The sequence below is a fragment of the Lagopus muta genome, chromosome 5 (assembly GCF_023343835.1).
Source record: "Lagopus muta isolate bLagMut1 chromosome 5, bLagMut1 primary, whole genome shotgun sequence".
In the NCBI taxonomy this organism is placed as follows: domain Eukaryota; kingdom Metazoa; phylum Chordata; class Aves; order Galliformes; family Phasianidae; genus Lagopus; species Lagopus muta.
Window position 1 is genome coordinate 29,501,545 of NC_064437.1, and position 20,429 is coordinate 29,521,973.

At 44.5% G+C, this 20,429-nt stretch overlaps 3 long non-coding RNA genes across 7 annotated transcripts; 2 read left to right on the plus strand and 1 right to left on the minus strand.

The window, feature by feature from the left end:
* Window positions 1-1,759: 1,759 nt before the first annotated feature.
* On the plus strand, window positions 1,760-6,131 carry LOC125693406 (uncharacterized). 4 transcript variants are annotated; one of them, XR_007377087.1, is made up of 5 exons: window positions 1,760-1,930; window positions 2,046-2,255; window positions 2,905-3,018; window positions 3,945-3,983; window positions 4,078-6,131. It is a non-coding gene; the product is annotated as an uncharacterized LOC125693406 (long non-coding RNA). The 4 variants fall into 4 exon arrangements; XR_007377084.1 differs by having other exon boundaries at window positions 2,046-2,268; window positions 4,078-6,130; XR_007377086.1 differs by having other exon boundaries at window positions 2,116-2,268; window positions 4,078-6,130.
* Window positions 6,132-6,186: 55 nt separating this feature from the next.
* On the minus strand, window positions 6,187-20,333 carry LOC125693407 (uncharacterized). Of its 2 annotated transcripts, XR_007377089.1 has the most exons (5): window positions 19,447-20,333; window positions 14,037-14,110; window positions 9,910-10,048; window positions 8,255-8,401; window positions 7,199-7,307 (listed from the first exon to the last, which is right to left on the minus strand). It is a non-coding gene; the product is annotated as an uncharacterized LOC125693407 (long non-coding RNA). The 2 variants fall into 2 exon arrangements; XR_007377088.1 differs by lacking the exon at window positions 14,037-14,110 and having other exon boundaries at window positions 6,187-7,307; window positions 19,447-20,313.
* LOC125693409 (uncharacterized) lies at window positions 6,189-7,862 on the plus strand. Its single transcript, XR_007377091.1, has 2 exons — window positions 6,189-6,295; window positions 6,583-7,862. It is a non-coding gene; the product is annotated as an uncharacterized LOC125693409 (long non-coding RNA).
* Window positions 20,334-20,429: the final 96 nt, after the last annotated feature.

Below are 20,429 nucleotides of genomic sequence, written 5' to 3' on the forward strand. Positions count from 1 at the left end.
CACCTCGTGTCTGCCTGCCTAACCGGGAAGGAACAGCATGGTTGTGTGGCTAAACTGAGCCCATCAGGGAAATGTATGTTAGTTGAGTCCTCAGAGTCCAAAGCGAGTGGGAATTCGCTACAACACTTCAGGCACAATTAGGGTAACTTAATTTCAGCAAGTTTTTAATTAGTAATAATGGAAAAAAAAAAAAAAACCAACACCCAAACAATTATGACAGGTGCTGCAATAGAAACTCCTCTTCACTTTTCAGATGGAAAGTCAATGACTGTGTGCAATTTCTCCTGTAAAAGTGTGGGACCTTCTTCCACTTCAGTGTCTCTGCTGTCTGACACAACGGGAGAGCTGCTGTGGCCTCGTGTCCATGCCTGTGCCTCCTCCAGGGTGAGTAGCTTTGTGGGAGGAGAAGACACCCACAGGGTCTTGGACCATAATAAAGAACTGCATCCTGTAAAGGAAAAGCACAGATAAGAGGGACGATTAGCAAGCAGTACACAGTCATCACAGATCTGAGGGAGGTGCTCTATTTTTCTAAGTTTTGGCTATCCTAGCCACTGGAAGATGATGTCAAAACAACCGTTTTGTCACAGGTATGTTTATGGCAAAGGACAGACATACTCATAAGTGAGAGCAGCTTACTGTATTTAAGCAAGTAAATAAAACTCCTAACTAGTCGAGACAGGTCAGTCAGAAACCTTCACTGCCATACTTGTATCAAGCTTCATCTGCATGCACAGTATTGTGATGGTAGTGAGAGTTTTCTTATTAAGAGGTCTGGGTTTGGTCACTCCCAGGATTCAGCAACAGGAAACGCTGCACACGACTGCAGCAGCTACAACCCAGTGTGCAGGTGGACACAGAGAACTGAATCTAGCTGTGTCTTGCTCTCAGCCTGCTTTCAGCCTGTGCTTGTTTTTGGAGACAAACATTTAGATTTCTACCAAAGTAGCTGACAGTGCCAGCTGCTAGGATCTCTGAAGTCTCTCAGTGTAGAGCAGTGCAGGTGAGCACGAGGAGTCTGCTCTAAGAGCTGTCCCTATTTGTCCTTTGTGTGGTTAGAGGGGCTGCCTTGCCGGAGCAGTATTGCCACGCTTAGCTGATTCTCTGTGACATTCCCTGACCCTCCTGCTTGAGGGGAAGCAGACAATGTGAACGTCTGAATCATTAAACAGCTAGCCAAGGTGATATGCTCCATTCTACAGCCTGGATCATCGTTTGGCCCAGGCGCTTTGCATGTTGATCTATACCTGGCAGAGCTCAGCCTGCTGTGGGCTGCTCCTGTTCAGCCAAGCTAACCGCTGCATCCTGCTGACATAAAAACTGCCTTCCAGTAGGAACAAAAGCTGCACTTACAGCAACTGTGCTATCCAAAGAAGAGCAACGGTTGTATAAAATGGGAAGAAGCAAATATTCTGGAAAAGCAGCTATCTATACTCCACCAGTGGCAATAACTGCAGTGACTGCAAATCTCATTGGAAGGTTGGGGTATCAAAGCAGATGGAACAAATTTAGTGCAAATAGTGGAATAATAATTGCTTGTGCTCTTCACACTTATTCACCTATCATGCAGAGGAAACTTTCTTCCTGTTGCAACTCTGTTTGTTTCCACTAAATCAGGTACACTCACGGTCTTAGCATTTACTCAAGAAAAGCTGTAGCTTCCAGAGCTGGGCACAAACATGTTGCACCTAATTCTTCATCCCAGAGCCACAAATCAGCAGCGCAGGCAGAGAACTGGGCAATAGGCATAAGGCCTGTGCAGTGCCGGTCGCGCGGTCACGTGGTCGGCGGCGGGCCGCGAGGGCGGCGCGGTGCCGGGTTTGTCCGCTCCTCCTGGCCGTGTCATGCGTTCGTGGGGTCCGGGGCCTCCCGGGGTCGGTGCCGCTTACGTACGGGATAGGGACGGAGGGCCAGGATCGGCAGCAGCGGAGTGAGCGGGGCCGGTGGGCGTGGGCGGGGAGGGAGAGCTCTCGGGGGTGAGAGTGGCGAGAGCTGGGAGTGGGAGGGAGGAGCGAGCATCCTCCGAACGGCGTTCTGTTTCGCAGTTCTTGTCCTCAGCCTGATTTCGCTCTCCTTTCCCTGGCCGAATTCCGTGCCACGTTACGCGTCCTCCAGGGGGAGGTTGGAGCTGATGGGCAGCCGGCGGCTGGGGGCTGTGCGGGGTTCTTGTGCCACTGATGCTGCAGCAGCGTGTCCTCCGTGCTCCCTTCGCTGAGATGTGCTGTGTGTGCTCTGTGGCTGTGCTGAGGCTGCACGTAAGATATCATGGTTGGTGTCTGCAGATTCGTGAAAGAAATTTACACTTGCATTCCGAAGACGATGCTCTCCTCTCTTTCCCCCTCCTCCCCTCCCCCTCTCCTGATTAATGTAGAAATGCAAAAGTCTGAGAAGGAACTGGATTTCAATTCATGCTGCTTTTTTTTTTTTTTTTTCCCCTTACTCTCTTTTCCCCCATATGTCACCATGTGCACATTATCTGCTAATTGTACTTTCAACGGTGATTATTTTTCTTATGATCCTAACACTGTGAATTTCTCAGTGGTTGCTGAGATGAAGGTAATCATAAATACAGGTTTTAGCATTATTGTATCGAGGAACAGAAAATGTCCAATAGCTAATCACATTCTGCTGCAAAAAAAGAAAGCATAGTCTCTTTTTAAAAAAGCAAGAGACAGAGTGCTTCCCCCCAAAAAAAGGGAAACATACCCAAACGTTTATGCTGAGTTAACACGCTGAGAATGAAGAGTGGCAGCTTTGCTTCTTCCCTTCACTACTTGTTTTGGTTTGAAGTACAGAGGAAAGGATGTGTGAGCCATGCTGGAGCAGTGTGCCTGCCTGCATAGTGTGGCAGTGAGCAATGCAAAGAATTTTATAATGTCTTTATAATGTCTGTCTTCTTTCTAGATGGCACTGAGTTATCTGAGATGCGCTATGGAAATGATGAGAATGACTTCTGAGGCTGTGAGCGGTGGCTGATGAGAGAAGCTAAAGAGAGGAACCTCAAAATTGAACTGACTGGTAAATCCAAGCCTTAGGGTTTATATGCTCTTTGTTCTAACAAACACTGACCCTTAATTACTTTAAGGAACCGATGTTTTTATGTTGCACTAGACAAAGCAGGGAAGCTCTAGGACTTGGTATCCTTGCATTGATGCTACTCTCAGACTGTTTCTGCTTTTCTGTAGCAGCATAGCATCCTCAGCAATGGCTTCCCAATAGTCTTCTCATGTCAAACAATGTTAATGCTTAGACCTGATCTCAGTGGTGAATATAAATGATTTATGGTTAGGGCTGCATTTCTGAGTTTTCACTGTCTGCAGTGAAGCTTCTCAAGTTACGGTTCCCATCCCACTGAGAAAGTCTGCCCTTTGTGTTGCACTGTGGGAAGGTACATACAATGTCCATCTCTTCTGGACTGTTTCCCTTCCTGCTGCTGACTGTTTCAGTCAATGTCACTCTTGCACTCTGGTAACGCGTTGATGCTTGAGAAATGAAGCTTGGAGGGGGTGAGGTGGGAGGTGTGTGTCCGATACGAGTTTTTGCCTTGCTGTGCTTTTACAGTAGAATATAAGTTCTGCATGTGAAGTATTTAAGTAACGTCTTGTTTTCGTGTTGTTACTGACATTCTGTATGGCTATGTCTTGAAGTGAAATCGTGGAGAAAAGCATTGTCTGCAAGCTGTAGAGACGACGTTAATAGCATATAACATGTGAAGAGGCCAAGCGTTGTAGAGAGCTCTCACAGCATGGGTGTTCTTTTCAGTAAGGCTGCAGGCTGCAGGCAGAAGGATGAGAGAAATAAGCACCTTGAATTTTCATACAGATTATTTCCCTGGAGGGCTGATGAAAAAGTTCAGTAATTATGGTGAAATATTTATTTATGTGTATGCACTACTACTTTGTATATCAACAGATACTGACTTCTGTTTACTTTTTGCTTTATAGATATGCAATGAAGGGACATTTCATGGCAAATGGATGAAAGTATGTCTGTTTTCCTTCTTAAAAGTGAAATGTGCTTCTGAAGTTCCCTTGTTATCACTTTGTGATGTGCTTTGCTTGTCTGATTTTTCTGTAGAGAAGAGACCTTCATCCTGTGACTACTTTGCTTCCTGACCTCTCGTGGTAGCTGCAGGCATGAAGCACTAACAGCAACACAGGGTCCTTAGACTTTTTTTTTTTAATCTTTTATTTTATTTACTAAGCTTTTATTTTGAACTTCATAAGTCAGTGTATACTAAGGAGGGCATTTTAAAGGAAGCTGCAATTGAACCGTATGAACTCATCTTCTTACTGGTTGGAAAACAGCTTATTTTGTAAGTCAGAGATCCAGAATTCTTTCAGATTCTCAAGTGTTCCAGTGGATATGATGCCCTTTAATTATTGATGTACAGCTGCAGGCTTTCATTACATGGTCTGATTTACTTTTTCCATAAAGTAAGAGCTCAGTATTTTAACTGTGCAAAAGTCAATACCTAGTTTAGAACATGAATTGGAAAGAGACAGTATTTCACATTGGGTAACACTGTGCTGTCACTGTTTCCTTCCCTGCAACCCCTGTTTGGAAGCTCACTTCTCTTCAAGTTATGTTATGCTGAAGTGGAATCTTAATATAAGTTCTACTATATTCATTATTCATGTCCTTGTTGCTGCTTTGAGGCTAAGAAGGAAATGCATTTCTTCTCAAAAGAAGGTAAGGGCTAAGCTGAGAGTGAAGAAAACTGCTGATTCTTTTTTTCCTCTCCACGCACAACTTGGCAGAAATTGGATCCCTTCTGCTTAAAATCAGTCAGTCAGCAGCTATTAGAAAAGTTCATTTAGTTTTTGTATGCTGTACACCTTGTGTACAGTTGTGTCATTTGTCCATGGCAGCATCTGCAACTATTTTATTCAGTGATTAGTTTTAGCAGAATAATACAGAAAATGGTGTACAACAGTTAAATGTGACGTGACATTAGGAGGGAAAAACCCTTTGTAACTTCAGTGTCCTTCACAAGGCTGGCATAGATAACATTCTGCCTGCTCCAGGAAGTGCTCTCCTCTGAAACACTTTATCTTCATTTGTATGTAAGGCTGTGTGATACACTTGTAGTCTGTTAAACTGATCTATGGTCAGAGTTTATAGCAGGACAGGTAAGCAGGAATTTTATAAAGAAACTTCCTTAGGCATTGAGCTAATAAACTCTGATCACCTGCAAGAGGCTTTCTGAGAAATAGCAATTATAATATGGTGTTGCATAACTAATTTTTCTGTGGTTGTTTTGTTCCTGATTTGCCTACAGTAGGCAGGACTTGGCACCTCAGCGAGTTTATAGTGCTTTAGGAAACATGCATTGCATACTTTAATTACATAGACACGTTTTACATATGGACTTGTATTACTCACTTCCACCACTCTGTTTTCAGAGAAACTGGTGAGATCCAGAAGCTCACTAGATCTCTGTACTTTTTTGTTACAATAATGTCTGGATTCTCAGTTCCCATTTAGTTGTGATGGCAGTGCAGTGTTTGGGAAGCATGCAGCCAGCTGACTTGTTCTTCTCGATCTGGGTTTTGTCTCACAGTGATCGTGTTTTTACCTTTGTATAATCAGTAGTCTTCATTAGGGAGGAAGTCTTGTGAAGGAAATGTTGGTCACTGTCAGTGAGTCGCTCTGCAGCTCTTGCAGCTCACCCAGCATGCCTTTTGCAGCTCAGCTTGTTGCCAAGGCGTCCAAAAAGAGCCGAGTTGGGTGCTAAGTCGTAAATGAAGCTGCATGTTTCAGTTGGGACCTTGTGCTGTATCTTGCTGTTGATAATAAATATTGAAAGCTTGGCCTAAGGCAGTACAAGACTGTGCTGCTTCTCCTTTAGCGTGTTAAGGTTACAGGTCACCAAGGGCAATATCAGAATGAAGCTTTGCTTTAGCAAGCTGTGGTGGTGGCCCCGCACGGCCTCCTGCACGATCTGCCTTTCCTGTTGGCCATACCTGCCTATTCCGTCATTTCGTTGGCTGCCGCCGCCGCCGCCTGTTATAAGCATGCCCCGCCTCCGACCCTTCTTCTGGGAGAGCCCCGCCCGCCCCTTCGCCTCTGCGGAGCCAATTGGCTGCCCTGGCCGTCACTTAAAGCTCGGGCGGAGGGGCAATTAGGCGAACGAGGCTACGCGTGGTGTCTGCTCCGCGCGTGCGCGGTCCGAGTGAGGTGAGTCGGGGTAACAGGCGTGCGGAGGCGTGACGCCACCCGGCGCGACGGACAGCAGCTAGGGTGTGCGTCACGTGACCAGGGGAGCCGGCTGTACAGGGCTGAGGAAACACAGGTCCTCGCGGGGCTGGGCGGTGGGTCTGGCGCGTTATTGGGACGCGGGAGTCACGCAGGGCCAGGAAGGGAATCCAAGGCGTCCTGCTGGAGCTGCTGGTGCAGGACGCGTTCTGGGGGCCCCGTGGGGCTGGGAAGGGGGTGGAGAAGGCACGGGGGCCGGGGGGTCACGGACCTGTTTTGCGGGGTATTCCCCTGGGACTCGGGAGAAGGGGCAGCGGTCTCCGTGCCTGATGGGGCCGTTCTTCCCCCGAATTCCACCTCCTCCCTTTTGTTCCCCTCTCGCAGACCGTGACCTCTCCTCTTTACCTCACGCTGGTGCGGGGCGAGGCCTCGGAGATGACTCAGAGCCGGAGCCGGGGGGGGAGCGCGGCCGGGATCCCCACAGCAGGGCTGAGGGTTCCGCGGGAGGCGTCGGAGACCGAGGAGGTGGAGGAGGATAGTGCGGCCCAAGTGCCGCTGCCAGGGGTGTCCCTGGGGGGCCCCTCACTGCTGCAGCAGTGGCTGGGGGTGGGCGAGGGGTGGCTGTGGGGCGCGATGGCTGAGATGCTGGGACGTGGTTTCAGTGCAGCTGTGCGGCTGCTGGAAGGCCTGGGGGGGGCCTCTGGGCTGAGCCCGAGCTGGGGCAGTTGCTACCACGCGCTGCCTGTGCCTGATGCGCCGTGACCTGCGCGCCGTGTCTGCCGCCGTGGCCACCATCACCGCTGCCACCTGCTGCCTGACATCCACGGGGAGCTGTGAGAGGGGAACGCCAGCGGGGTGGTGTTGGCAGCCGCAGGGAGCTCCTGGCGTCGTCATTGCAGTGTTGCTGTCACTGGCCTCCAGCACCGTGTCCGATGGACTTGGGGGTTGTGGTTGTCGCTGATGGCGTTCTCACTGTCGCTGCATTTCCAGTGCTGTGTCCCCTTGAGCTGATGCTGCCATCGGCTGTGCCCCTGTGCTCAGTCTCAGGGGAGTGGTTTTGTGAAGGGCACAGTGGGATTGCTTTCATAAAGATTCTGGACCTCGGTTTCCTGCCCATATCCAAATTAGAATGAAAAACAGTATTAAAGATTCATCTTTTGAGAAAGAACCTCTGAGCACTTGTAGCTGGCAGTGCTTTGATATTCTAGATAACTAGAATAAAGCTGGGTGATGCTGACTGATAGCATCAGTTGTGAGCATGCTCTACAGAAAGCTTCCTTTTGTGGGAGTGAGGAAACAAAATGTGTGGGGTTAATATGGGGTTACTGGAGTCTAGGATTCTAGAGTCTGAGGATTGTATGAGGATGCTACGAGGATACTAGCTCCTGTGAGTGCAAGTTCTGTTATTTCACATCCTGTGATTGTTTCCCAATTCTAGATTCTTTGATTCTGTGATGATTCTGGGCTTCAAATGTGTGGTAATTCTGATTCCTCACTAAAAGTAGAGACTCCCAGATTTGTAGCTACACAATACAATTCATTTCCATATCCACCCCTTTGCATACCGTGTGGCATAGTTCTGAGTGCCTGACGCAAACCCAAGCAAAATCAATTTCTGTAGGTTATTTAAAAAAATAATAATGAAAATAAAATCTTTGCTGTTGTTTCTGCTCCCTGTTCCATTTATTTACATTCTGCCTTACTTCGTATGTAACAGATAATACCCTTTTTCCCTTTCATCCTTGATGACTCCTGATGGTCCCTTGTTTCTCAATTATAATGGGCTCTCAGTGTCATGAGCCCATTTATATAAGAATTTGGGAGTGGCTTTCACTCCATGAATCTTGTAATAGTTAGTGTCCCTAGTTGCTATCATGTGGACTTCACCAATTTATAACAGATACAGCTACAATATATACTTCTAAGGGGGAAGCAGGAACGTATTTGTTGATGAGCATAGATATGCTGTAGTAGATATAACAGTGACTTAACAAGACTGGAGATGGCTGGATGCACTTGGTTATTTTCCACATAGAGGGCAAGGTTACACACACACCTAGAGGATGCTCTCCTGCTGTTTCATGAGGATCAGAGCCAAGCCCATTGCTGTGTGAACTCTTCAAACCACAGAGGTAAGGTTCCTCAGCACAGCTGGATCCACTCCTAGTCCTAGACGCGTTCAGGAGTTTGTGTCTCGGGGATCCTATGTGCACAAAGATATAACATATAATCTGTATAATGGACTATTTGCATGTGAGGAGGGAATTTATAATCATGCAGATGTTCAGCCACTGTTCTGTGGCAAATGGTTGGACTGTGCAGCCATCCCTGAGGCAATCTACAGAAAGTATCTTGTCACCTCTGCCATGTTCCTCTGCAGTTGGGATAGTGGAAAATGCACTAGCTAAATCAATTACAGCACACCCACTTCTGGAATGTTTCTGAACTTATCTTAAAGCAATGGTTACCTGCTACAGCGGCTGTGAGAGGTGGGGTGTGCTTATTTAATTCCCTCCACAACCCATCACTTTTTGACAGGCCATATTGGATTGTTCCAAGCTGTAGTAGTTGACTTAAAACTCCTGCATCCAATAAATCATTAATTGTCCTGGATATCTCTTCATGCCCCCCCCCCCAGGGTCCTATTTCATTGTCACTACTTCAGTTGCAGAAGGAATCTGCACAGCAGGCATTTTTACTTTTCCCACTAAAATTGTCAGACCACTAATGCAATTCTTTATTCCAAATTGGTGCGGACTGCTGCGAAGATTCAAGGTGAGTCCTTTTGGAATACCTATCCCTATGATGTTTTCTGGGACAGGGACAATTGTGACAGGATACAATTACTTCGAGAGGTTTCCTGTTTTCATTTCTATTTGTGTTTCACAGGTTGCATTTGTTTCCCTCCCAACCCTATTACTGGTTGTCCTTTAGATTTCTCGGGGTTCCCATATACTAAGGAGGCCTCTGCTCCGGGGTCGTTTGAGGCTCTGCAGTTTTTTTGGAAAAACTGTGAGGACCAGTTTTTCCAAAATGTCTCCTCCCAGGGATACAAATTGGAATATGGTTCCCAATCCTTCTCCCTCACAACAGCCAAACCACTCGCATCAGGTGTTCTGCAAATAGGTAAGACGTCCCATTGAGTGCAGTAGGTGGAATTGTTCCCTGGTCTTTTGCTTTAGAATTTGGCACCTTCTTGCTAGGGTTTATTTAACCTTCTGTGTTTACGTGTTCTCTGTAATTCAGGAAGTGGAAAACCATCAATCTTATCGTGAGAAATCCTGTCTCTTAAGAAAGCTGTAAACAATTCTTTTGAAGAAATCCTATTTTCACTGCCATTCTGGCCTGTCCGTAAAATTCCTGGGGGTGGTTTGGTCAGGAAAGACCAAAGTGCTACCCAGTGCTGTTACAGATAAGGTTCAGGCATTCCCAGTCCCTACAACATCAAAGCAGCTGCAAGAGTTTCTAGGTATATTAGGTTATTGGCCTTCCTTTATACCTCACCTAGCGCAGCTGCTAAGGCCACTATACAGACTCACAAAAAAGGGGCAGCTATGGGACTGGGGGAAAACCGAACAGCATGCTTTCCAACAAGCAAAACTGGCAGTTAAACAAGCTCACGCATTGAGTATATTCGATCCTACCCTCCTAGCCGAGTTGGACGTTCATGTTACTGTTTTAACCAACAGAATAATGGCAAGAAGGGATTACCTTATAGCAGAGAGGTGCTGCTATACACCCAGGAGCTTCTCCATGTTTGGAGTGTCCAGCCTGGAGTTGTGAAGCGAGGCAGAGCAATGATGGAGAAAGAACTGGTTACTGCAGGCTGCCAGGAAGGGCTGTAAGTGACCTGCAAAAGCAAAGGGCATTGATATGGCTCCACATAAGTTGGGGCGGAACAAAGTAGACTGGTAACTTGTGGCTTCTGAGGGCTTCATATGCAACCATGAGAACAATGGAATAACTGTGTTGGTTCTGGGCACATGGTGCACAACTCAGGTGGAACTAGGAATGGTGTGGCATTGGCTGCACCTACAAAGGACCCAGTACCATCCTTCTGATGCGGAGTGCATCTCACCAAGCATGACACCATACACGGAAGGCAACAGTATTGTGGGTAATTCCTAGCTGGCACTGTCAGATGCGCAAACTGACCAACAGCGAATGCCTTCAGTGCAGAAGTGGCCTGCAGGGTGCGTACCAAAAGCCATCCTGAACACATTCCTGCCTGTCAGTAAGTCCCCAGAGATATAGTCAGCAATTAAAGAGCCAAATCAAAGTGACAGAAAGCATATCGTAGGTTTACAGTCCAGCTTGTGTCCAGCATTAGAGGTATGTTTTGTCAGAGCAGTCCAATGCTTTGGTCAATTAGTGCTACAGAACAGAAGCAGACAGTGACTTGTGTGTGGGCAATTGATTCTACCAAAGAGAAAAGCACTGCAGAAAGCCTTATCTCCAGCTACTGAGAAATCAATTCCCAGTCCTATGTCCATTCAATTAGGCATTGCTCCTCCATCCCCAAGGAGGATCCTGTACGAGAAGCAACATGGCAAAACGTGACCCTCTCCTAACGTTAATCCTTCCAAACTGAGGCATCCAGCATCTCAAAACAGCTGCTTGCCATATGCACTGCTGGTGGAATTCTTCTTCCAAGTCATGCCAGATAGCACCAATCCTGCTCAGGTTTCATGTTATACATATCTGTTTCTTAATTACTTTATTTCCAAGCAAAGCTATGAGGAATTTAAGGAAATGTTTCCTGCCACTTATCTCGCTACATAAAAACATCTCATAACTCAGTGCTAGGGTTGCTGACAGTGAGAAGGATAGATGCACAGTTGAGCAACTTATACACCAAAGAAAACTCAAAACCTTCACAATCTCTCAAAAATACTACTTTACACTCCTCAATAGGACATTTTCTCCACAAAGGTCCAGTTTTCACACAAAAAAATATGACAGTTGCTCTCCAATAGAAGACATTCTTTCCCAGAATTTCCCCGTTTTCTCCCACAAGTATGTCATTTTTTCCCAGAAATACTACATTTCAGTTGGAAACCTGACCTTTTCTTCCAAAAATCTGATATTTTCTCCCAGAAATACCCAGTTTCTTAGAAATGCCACACGTTTTCTCTCAAAAATACTAGATGACAATACCAAATATGACACTTGCAACCAAGAATAGGACATTTTCTCACAGGAATACCACTTTTCTCCCAAATATAAGAGATTTTCTCCAAATTGTATGACATTTTTGGTATTTACGGGAGAAATAGCTGTGCTATGTGCCACTACTAAACCCAGCAGAGCTGTGCAAGTGTGCCACCGTTAAACCCAGCAGAGCTCTTTCACCGTTAAACCAGGCAGAGCTGTATCACCATTAAACCCAACAGAGATTTTCCAGTATGTCTCAATAAAACCCAGCAGAGTACAGCAAGGGGAAGTGGTTTTAAACTGGAAAACAGTAGATTTATACTAGATACTAGGAATAAATTTGTTACTGTGAGGGTGGTACGACGTTTCAACAGGTTACCCAGCGAGGTTGTGAATGCCCCCTCTTGGGAAGCATTCAAAGCCAGGCTGGATGGGACTTTGAGCAACCTGGTTTGGAGGGAGGTGTCTCTGCCTATAGCAGAGGGGTTGAAACTAAATGATCTTAAGGGTCCCTTCAAACCCAAACCATTCAATGATTCTATGACTAAGCCTCAGCAAGTTCCCAGATTGTCAGTCCAACACTTTAATATACATTTTTGTTCAATATTTTTAAAGTTGCATGAGAAAAATAAAACTGTAAAGTCTCATTTACAGGGAGGAATGTGGCCTCCCTTTCTCCCATACAAAAGAGTATAGCATATAGTATATAGTATTTATCCCCACGTGGGTTCTGAAATCTGATGACCAACAGAAGAGCAAATGCCCTCCACAGTTCTCCACCCACAGAAAAGACATCAGGATTGGCACATTAAATCAGTAAAAGTTTCCTTGATGGAAACGAACAAGAAGGAAGCAGTGTCCTTTTCTCATGAGTTGTATAGTCGCTTGCCTTTGCAGGACACTGGCCTACTTCTCTTTAAGCCATTAGTTGCTCATTCTACAGCAGAGGAGATGTGTTAAAATCATAGAATATCTTGAGTTGGAAGAGTCCTACAAAGATCAAATTAAACTCTGGTTCCACACAGAATTCAAAATTCAAACTGTGTCTGAGAGTTGTCCAAATGCTTCTGGAAATCTGACAGGCTTGGGGTCATGACCACTGCCCTGGGGAGACTATTCCAGTGCCCAATCACTCTCTCAGTGAAGAATCTTTCCCTAATACCCAATCTTGCCCACCTTCGCAATGCAGCTACATGCTGTTCCTTCAGGTCCTGACACTGTCATCACAGAGAAGAGATCAGCACCTGACCCTCTGCTCTCCTCCCACATGGGCTGTGGCTGCCATGATGCCTCCCTTTGTTCTCCTCTTCGTTAGGTTGAACAAACCAAGGGATCTCATCTGCTCCTCATACATCTTGCCCTCCAGATACTTCACCATTTTTGGATTCTGTCCAATAGCTTTTTGTCTTTCTTATTTTGTGGCTCCCACAGTGCTTGAGGTGAGGCTGCACTAATGCTGAGCAGAGAGGAACAATCCCTCACCTGGATAGCAGTGTTTGGAGAGAAGAAATGCACTTAATGCTTCACAGTGGCTAACTCAACTGAAATGCCTGCAGAGGCCGTATCTACAGGCATAACTAAACTAGTCCCAAGTTGCTGCATCTCACGCCAGTATCCAAAGTGGCTTCTGGATGGTTCAGGAACATCAGCTCAAGGAAGGACAATTAAGCTTTGTATTTCCCCTCTGGTGTCATTACAGCTTTCGAGAACCACAGAATTCAGTTCTTGGAATGTATTTTTCTCTGTTCAGGCTAACTTCACACACTTCATCTTGTAAAACATAGGGACACAGTATGCACCGGCAGCTCTGAGGGTAAAAGGCTCTGTTAGGATTGCCACCACATCTTCCCGTAGATATTAACCTTTTCTTCAAGCTCTTCTATAGTGCATAGTTCATCAGTGTAAATTTCTCAGGATGCATCTAACTTTTAAATGAGAATAACTTCATATCTTAAAAGTTTTACATTATTCATTATCGGTTAGGAAAATTTACAGCGAGACTGGCCACATTTTGAATTTCTGAGACAACGTGGACTGAACTTGATTGAGACAGAAAAAGGAAAAAAAAAAATTGAGCAGAGTGTTACCAGGTAGTTCCATATATAGTGGAGTAATAGAACATAAGTCAATTCTAAAATATTGTCTAGCTGTCTTGTTCAATCCCTCATTTATTTCAGTCTTGAATCCCTAAATATCATCAGTCCTGTGGAAGAACTATTACAGGCACTCGTTTGTAGTAATGACATCTATTTCACAGAGCTATCAAGCCCCCAGCAGCACCAGACATTTTCAGCTTTGGAACTGGAGGTTGTCCCATTGCACTTTATCACAGACCAAGTGAGATTCTGTGTATCCATTCTCTTTGGGAGCATCTCTCCAGTATCAGAGCAGGAGCTCACTCTGCTCTTCCTTGCAGGTTAGATGCTAGACGCCTTATTTTGCAGAACCCTTCCTCCCACCTTTTCTGGGCTCATACCAGTCTCACACCATCATGAAGAGGAAAGAACGCACTCTGCTTTTTGGAAGAAGCTGCATAAACATTTGACAAAACTCCACATTGGGAGCATTCTGAAGAAAAAACAATAAAAAGACATTTAAAAAGACACAGATAGGTTTGACCTTGATATTGATTTTATCTGCTCCTATCAGAACAGTTCTGGGCATCGAGAAATGCTGCTTAATACCTGTACGTGACACTTTGAGCACCACTTCCAATTTTTTTTGCAGCAAATTGGTCAAAATTTTTCTTCCCAAGTCACTACGAAGAGACAAAGCAAAGTCAGCTGGGACACAAATGACACTGGAGGAGGCTATGTGACAGAACTTACTTCTCCATTAAAGCAAAGCAGCTGCTGCTTTGATAATATTCTAGTGTGCTGTGTTCTTACGGAGCTGCAAGGGAGCAATGGCTGAAGACAGTTGCAACAAGAGAAGCCCATGTTACACTGACCTCAGAAGTCTAATACAAAATCTGCACTGCTACCCTTACAGAAGGAAGAGCAGTTCACACTATAACCCTAGGAATCATCTCTATAGACATATATATGGTAGACACAGTTTAGGGAGAGGTGCCCTGGGCTTAACACCAGTATGACAGAGAACAGAAGATGGCCTGCAGTCAACCCCTGCTACATGAAAAAAAGACAAGTCATGTTTATGACCTGAGGAGGAATTGTTACTGAGCCTAGCCCATAGAGAAATCCCTGCACCACCCAGTTGGATCTAATAGCTCAAAGAAGCCACTGCAGCCTCTTGGAGCAGTTTTCTTGTAAACAGACAGCTGTAAAGATTAGAAGAAAAAGAACAAAATTCTATGATTTAAAAAAAGTTTGTGAACTGAATCTAAGTGGCAGTATTGCTATCAAGCTTTTGTGAAATGAATGCCTCAGTGTCTGATTCCAGGGAAGCAGCTGCAATTTTGAAGGAGTTCTCAAGGTGTTTGTCAGAGGTTTTTGATGAAATATTGCTCTTTCTGTGATTCATCTTTGCAAACAGTGTTCACATATTCTTCTACTGACAAAAAGTAATGACAACAAGAAAGCAATAATGGCAATAATGATTGTGAAGCAAGGGATATTTTTCTATTTTAACACTGGTGTGATATAAGTCTGGTAAGGAGACATAATTGAATATTTATTTTTGTTGAATGTCTAATTGTGACGCTATATATTCAATTTGAAAATTTGCACCTAATGTACTCATGTTGACTTAAAAAGAGTCTCGCTTTTATTTTAAGTGTTTTAAGTCTTGAAGGCCATTCTCAAATTTGTTTATCAGTAATGAAAGCAAGGGTTTATATTTTTCACTGCTTAAAAGACTTTATTTAGCCAGCAAAACACATGAAATCATTTTCCATAAGTTGAGTTTGCCATAATTTGAGTTTCATTACCTTTTTCATTTTGTTATGTTTTGAAGCATAGCACAGATCAGGTGATTTCACATCTTGAAGATGCATGTTTAAATCATTTAAATGAGCTGTCAAATCCACCAATAAAACTAGCTATGAAAGCCATGTCTCATCTTCACCTTTAGGAAGAATATTTCTTTTTGATTCCATAAATGACTTGATTTCATTTCGCAAATCATAACATCTTCTTAGCATTTTATCCCAACTTAGCCACCTTCCTTCAGAAAAGTAAATCACATTCTACATATAGAATTGTACACATATAGCTTTGTACACACGGCAAAGTCCAAACCGCTGCTTTCCGATGTGTGGAGAAGAGCCCGCAACTCGGGGAAAAGTCTGCCGGCTAACAGTCACCGTTTCTCGGCTATAGACAACACGAGACCGTGGCTGGAGGCTGAAAGCAGCACCCAGGGAGAAGCGCGATTTCTCAGGCAGCAACGGCAAACGCTCCAAAGCGGTTTGCCGCAAGTGCCGCTGAGAGCGAAGCAGTGCCGTTCCGATGAGACATGGCTTACCTAGTTAGCCTCATTACCTTTTTGGCAGTAGGTACATATGTGAACAACCTGTTTTCAAAGATGAACCACAGACACCTTGAGAACTCCTTCAAAATTGCAACCGCTTCCCTGGAATCAGACACCGAGGCATTCGTTTCACAAAAGCAAGGTCCACATTCCCACTAGTGTTATGCTTTCTCATTTTATGTGTTAGTCATATATTACAAAGAAGCTTTGTTACTCATATATAGTAAGGACATTATACATGTTATCTTCAGCCCAAGACAATGACTCTTCAGCTAATGCCACCCAGGCAAGCCGGATGATTGGTGATGCTGAAAAGGCTCAGGAACATTCTTCCTTTACACAGACCAAAGTCCATTCAAAGTTCAAAATTTGGCAAAATTCAAGCTTCATACTTATTTACACAATAATATTATTGGAATACGGATCAAAGAAATAAATAAGTCCCATTCTTGCAAAACCTGTTGCTGGTTCCATTGCACTCTTCTGGAAATCTGCACATACAGAAATGAAATTGAGGAAGATTCCTGTGTTGCATGCAGGAGATGTTTACTGCAGTGATCGTGGGAAAGAACTGTCATTAGAAAATTGTCATGTGAATTCACAAAGCATATCAAGAACAAGACAGCACCAAAGCTGAGAAACAAAGGTGTTTTTTCCTAAGACTGCAAGAGAAAATGCTGCTTTCCACAAAGCATAGAATTTTTTTTTTTTTTTTAATTAGTAAGCAGAATTGGGTATATCCACAGCCCATAACAATTCTTGGAACATTTATTCCTTTGTTGTTCTTTCATACCCCTACAAGGCTTGGCAATAATCCCCAGTACATACTCAAAGATGGAAAAGCTGCAGTTAGGTTTGTCACAGGAAGCAAGCTTCTGAAGTCCCTGCAACAGTATAGTACATAAGTGCTGTTTCCAGTTATTTAAAGACACCAGTTGTCAAGTGAACTAAGGAGGTAGGAGCTCCTGAAAAGCCTGCCAATCTGAAAATGAAGTTCCTTACTGATCGTATCTGAGCTACTACCTCTAAAAAACACCACTAACTGGCAGATTACATTGTGGGAAGGGTGTTGCTAGCTAAGCGTATATTGCTAATTAACTTCTCACATTTGCTCATTCAGCACTAGGCCATTATTCCTGGACACCTGCTGTCCTGGGATAGAGGTAAGTTGGAAGGAAAAATGCAGGGGAGCATCACTTGCATTCCTTCCGGATCCAAAAGAGGGACAGTTTGACCTCATGTCAGAGGCCCCTTAAGTTGTTCTTTTGCTGAGGGCCTCTTGGCAAAACAGAATAGTCTATAACACAAAAGATACAATTTTGGTACTTATTAAGTATTTCATCTTATCTACTAAGTGTGCATAAATGTAGAATAATAAGCCACTTTCTTCCAGAGAGGCTGTGGATGCCCCGTCCCTGGAGGTGTTCAAGGCCAGGTTGGATGGGGCCCTGGGCAGCCTGGTCTGGTATTAAATGTGGTGGTTAGTGGCCCTGCATGTGGCAGGGGGCTTGGAGATTCATGAAGCTTGAGGTCCCTTCCAACCCTGGCCATTCTGTGATTCTGTGATTCCTCCAGCTGCTATTACTGGTGAGGAGAGCAGCTCTGTTTCCTGGGCTGATGGACGTGGTCCTGGCCCCAGAGGCATGCATTATATACAGTGCAAGGTTCAGCCTGGTTGGAACAATATTTCTTTTTGATTCCATCAATGATTTGATTTCATTTGGCAAATCATAACATCTTCTTAGCATTTTATCCCAACTTAGCAACTCCCCTGCCTGCTGGAGGCCCACCATTGCAATTGCAAATAAAATCTGCTTTATCAGAGATACTGTCCCAGAAAATTATTTGGATATTTCCAACACTTACTGAGATAGCATTACAATTACCTGAGTATTTGAAGTTACAATGCAAGGAAATTTCGACAACGAATTTCAATATCTAGTGCTGCCAATCCCAGTTGATGCTCTAGTTCACTACAGCATACATACACAAACAATGATTCTTGAAGAAAATTAAAAAGACACCACAAGAAAAGGGCTCTGGAGATACCAATATAACAGAGTTGAAATCACAAATTCAGTACAGCATGTAATCATAATTAAACTGGCCAAAGCAATATTCCATAACATATGTTATAACACATGTTATATGTTATGACAATATGTTCGTGCCGAAGGAGTTTTGAAGGGGACAGAAACTCGTCTAACTCTCTTCTGGTGCTTGGTACGTTACATTTGCCTAGTGTTTTGCAACATACATCACTCAATTAAGATTACAAGTAGCTCAGCAGTGCAGGAGAGAAGAGAAGGTGAGTTCTGGCTCATCACAAATATGCATGAAGAGTGCCCATATCTATGGGAACGCAGACAGGGCTAGGCTCTGGGGGTTATATTCTCATATTCTGAATCCAACAAGCCTACCATCTCTTTAAGAAGTTCTGTTTCGCCACAAGCAAATGACAAAGGATCATGCCTTTGAACTATAAGAACAGTTCCTGTACTGAAATTAAATAAAGAAATCTTCGTAATTTTTCTGTTCAAGAACACTGCCAGTGTTTTCATATTTAACTGTTGCAGTGGAATTTCAAGGTCTCAGCCTGAACCAATGGGTGAGCTTCACAAGTACATGAGTGCCTGGAGTGAGCAGGGGGGTTAGAGCCACCCCTCTGTCTCCATGATATTTCAGGTCCCATCTGAGTCTGCACAGGTCCCTGTTCCCCCTGCCATTCTCTGCTGCAGCCCGACGGTACAAATGAGATAGGGTCACATTCCTCAGCTCATCCTTTTCTCTAAACTGTTACCAGGAGGGGTGAATAAATTCCTCTTGGATATCTTTTCCTAGGGCACCTATTTCTCAAATAAAGGCTCTGTCATTACTTTCGTTTGCTCTACAACTGGTTGAGACTTTGACTGTAGTTCAGAATACACAGGATTTAAAGTTAAAGCTAGAGGTTACCTTATGTGCAAAAACTGTGACATAGGTAGGCAGCACATTTACTATATGTAGGACAGAGACTTCTCATGCTTTTTTCCCTTTGCAAAAGATAATTATTATTTTTTTTTTCCTCTGGGAAGTTCTTTTCATGTTTTGAATGAGCTCCCACATGGTACATACAAGGATCTATTCCCTTTGGCCAGTAATTAGATACACACTGTAAACTTTTTTTTTTTTAAACAGTATATGTTAAAAAAAGAATATGCATGTACAGTTTCCATAGTTTACATCAATATTTGATCATTCTAAGATCAGGGTTTTCTCATTGTCCTTTATTAATCTAGACCTGGGCTGCACAGAGTAACAGGAATTGCCATGGGCTGCATATAAAATCTATAATAAACTTAATATACATAAATAATAAAATGCATGTTTTACATATTTTTGTAAAAACATGAAAAATAGGGAGCAACAAAAACTAGTGGGATGTTAGACCTTGCTTTTGTGAAATTGATACATCAGGTTTGTTCAACAGCAGCGGTTGCCACTCCTAGTGAGTTCTCAAGGTGTTCATCAGCAATTTTTGATGAAATATTACTCTTCCTGTGCCTCACCTTTGACAATAATTTTTCACAAATCAATGAAAGTACAGATGTTATAGCTATGAAATGTACCAAAGAGCTTGGCTATGCAGTTATTACACCAAAGCAGAAAAGATAGAAGTCTTACCTATATCCTGGGCTTGCTTATGAAACTCCAGTAGAATGGATCTCCAAAAGAAATCTTTCCCCCCTGGCAGTCAGCTCTTAAATGGGCCTAGGAGAGGTGGAGCCAGGCTCCATCCCTTCCGGCAGCACAGCTGAATTGCCTTCACCTGTGCCTTCACCACGGTTCCCGTGGCTGACTCATTGCTCACCTCAGATGATCACCAATCCCCTTCCATCCCAACCCCAATCCCAATCTCATGTCCAATTCCTATCTCTAATTCCAATCCCCTCCCAAATCCCATGTTCCCACATCCCCTCCTGCCACACACATCCCCATACACCCTCCTACCCCACACAGGGCCCCAAATGGCCCCAAATTACACCACTGTCCCCAAGTAATGTCCCCAAATGCCTCAAAAGTCCCCAAATAACGTCCCCAAATGTCCTAAATGTACCCAAATAAAGGCCCCAAAGGGCCCAAATATCCTCAAACAGCTCCATATAATGGCCCCAAATGGCCCCATAGGCCCTAAATAATGTCCCACACAGGTGCCAGAAGCTGTCAAGGATGGTGACAAAGGTGACAGAGGTTCTGGTTGTGTGTATTGCGGAAGTTGTTCCCCACCTGTGGGGTGGAGATGGGGGTCAGGGACACGATGGTCCCTGCATGGCCCCATGGTGCAGTGTGGGCTGTACCCCAATGATGTAGCGCACGATGCCACACTCCTTGACTGTGTGCACAGTGCTGCTGTGGGTGGCATTGCAGTCAGTGACGATGATGAGGATGCAGCGTGTCTCAGGATGGGAATCATTCTCTGCCCTGAAGATGTACTCCCTGCCAGACCTCCCTGCCCTTGAAGGGTAGGGGTGGGCAGGGGGCAATGGGGACAGGAAGAGTGTAGAGGTGGGTGTGGGGACACTGGGAACACAAAGAGGACCATGGGGATATTGGGAGTGGACGTGGGGATAGTGTGGACGGGGGGAGCACTAGGGATGGCGAGGAAG